Source organism: Chrysochloris asiatica, unplaced genomic scaffold, assembly GCF_000296735.1.
Source record: "Chrysochloris asiatica unplaced genomic scaffold, ChrAsi1.0 scaffold00038, whole genome shotgun sequence".
NCBI classification, from domain to species: domain Eukaryota; kingdom Metazoa; phylum Chordata; class Mammalia; order Afrosoricida; family Chrysochloridae; genus Chrysochloris; species Chrysochloris asiatica.
In genome coordinates, this window is record NW_006408556.1 from 21044893 (window position 1) to 21047570 (window position 2678).

Sequence of the window (2678 nt, forward strand, 5' to 3'; positions counted from 1 at the left end):
ATCTGAAAACTTACTTGTGTGTTCATTTGCATAATGATGAATCAACAGTTTGCATTCTACATTATGAACATTAGTCACACAAATAGAGTTCTGGTAATAATAGCAATGTTGTTGTTGTTGTTAAGTGCCATCGAGTGGGGTCCAACCCATAGCGACCCTGTACAGGGTTTCTGAGGGTGTAAATCTTTACGGGAGTAGAAAGCCTCATCTTTCTTCCGTGGAGCGGCTGGTAGTTTCGAACTGCTGACCTTAAGGTTCGCAGCCAGATTCGTAACCACTACGCTACCATCCTCCTGACTTATTGGCTTGTCTTAGCCATTTGATGCTCTCTGATGGCTTCTTTGGTCAGGTTTTTCCGCATCTCTTTGAGCTCAGCACTAGCCATTTTCTTGGCTGTCATCCTAGCAAATAAGTCAGGAGGAATGTTCCCACACAGTACATTTTTTCTTAAATTTGGATTCTTTGCATCTTTAAGATTTGATATCCTACTTCATACTCTATTTATGTATTTCATGTCTGTATTCCTTATTTCTTGATATATAGCTTCCTCAATCTGAGATCCTAACTCTTCCTCATCAGCTCCAATAGCAACATAGTCATCTCCTGTTCAAAGAGCTGCAGCAAGCATCTCCCTACATTTTAGCCGTATAGAATCTGAAGTGCTTGGAGCCCGAGGAAAAGATGAAATGTAAATGTCTTGAACATTTATCTCATCCTTTCTGCTGCTTACGTTGCCAATGGAGCTACAGGGACTGCCAGAAGAACAAACAAATCTGTGTTGGATGAAGCGCAGAATGTTCCTTAGAAGTCAGGATGGCCAGATTTCGTCTTTCACACTTAGGACATGTTATCAGGAGAAACCAGTCCCTGGAGAAGTGGAGGGTCAGTGAAAAAGAGGAAGACCCCCAATGAGATGGACTGATGACACAGTGGCAGCAGCAATGGGCTTAAACTTAACAATTGTGAGGATGGTACAGGCAGTGTTTCATTCTGTTGTGCATAGGGTCTCTATGAGTTGGAACTGACTTGATGGCACCTTTCTTCTCTTGCTTCAGGGCTATTCTGTTATGTAATTGCAGGTTCTTTTTATTTATCTTCAGAGACTTTACCAGTTGATAGCCCATCTAATAACTTTTTCCAGAATTTGATGAGAGACTTTGCTAAAGATGTAACTTCTTCATCTGTATTCTGTTTGCAAATAGCATTAACTGACATTCCAATTCTTGTGGACTGTACTACCTCCAGGGTCATGGGAATATTCTTAAGCTCCTTCAGCAAATCCAATGCTCCAGTAAGTGTTCTTCTTCTGTACCATCTTGTCCATCTTCTTGGCAATGTGAACTACCTTGTCCTCCATGACTCGGGCAAATCTTCACCTAGCCTACTCTAATTGGGAAGTGAAGCAGACGACACTGCGGCAGAGAGAACATCAAGAGTCGAGCTCAAGCACCGGCAAGTGTCCACACAGCAGGACTGGGCCTCGGCCCTTCCTCATGATATGTTGCTACATATTTATTGATTTAAACAATAAAATTGTGAACTCACTAACATCAACAGTTACAGTTAAACTTCTCCAAAAGTTTGAGTATAAGTTTTTCTAAAATTTTATTCATTTTGTTGTTGATAGTATACACAGCAAAGCACAAATCATTCAATAGTTTCTACATGTACTATTTTAACAGTGATTACATTCTTTGAGTGCTGCAACCATTTTCATCATCCTTTTCTGAGTTGACCCTTCCCCATTAACATAAATTCACTGTCTTGTGAACTTTTTATCTAATCTTTTAAATTGCTGTGATGAATTTGATCCCATATAGATTGTTCTTAAAGGAGCACAATGCTCAAGGCAGACGTTTTTTGTTTTTTACTTTTACCAATTAAGCCAAACTATTGTCTGGTTTCAAGTAGATTTCAGGAGGCACTTTTTGGTTGAAAATTTAAAGATTTGTTCAGGGCAATAGATTCAGGAGATCATCCAACATTCATTACTCCAGGAAATCTAAAGAATCCTTGATCATAACGCTCAGTAATAGTAGTAGCTGGTCACCACCCAGTTCTTCTGGTCTTATGCCAAGGAGACAGTTGTTCATGGAGGCAATCAGCACCATATTCTATATTTCCCTTCAATTCCTGGCTTGCCTTCCTTTTTTGCTCCAGGAAAATAGAAACCAATTGTTATGCTCTGGAAGACAATTTGCAAACTTTTAAGATCCCAGGCACTAGAAGGCAGAACAGAAGCTCTAAACATACTATTAGGCCAATTAAATCATATCCCATGAAACATGACTCTAAACCTCCAAATATCATTAGTTTTGGGGTATGCATAAGCAGGTACACTTTTTCTGCTGCTGCTCTTGTAATTACTATCATACAGCCTTTGCCAATTCAACTTTTCACACATATACAACTTATTGAATGCAATTACAAAAAACTCAACTGTGCAATCCTACCCTTTGGACTACTGCCATTACTGTTAGCTCCTCTCTCCCACCCTCATTCTTTCCCCTGCTAACCACTATAAACTTTGTTCTCTACACTTTTGTCTTTCCTTGTCTTCTTACATAAGTGAAGTTATACAATATTTATATTTTTGTGATTGACTCATTTTATTCAGTATAATGTCTTCCAGATCCATCAATATTATAGCATGTACCAAGACTTCATCTCTCCTACTT

The 2678-nt window shown here is 39.1% G+C and overlaps 1 pseudogene; it reads right to left on the reverse strand.

Annotated features, from left to right (window-relative positions):
* Positions 1-298: 298 nt before the first annotated feature.
* LOC102823934 lies at positions 299-1357 on the reverse strand (annotated as a pseudogene).
* Between the last annotated feature and the right edge of the window lie 1321 nt (positions 1358-2678).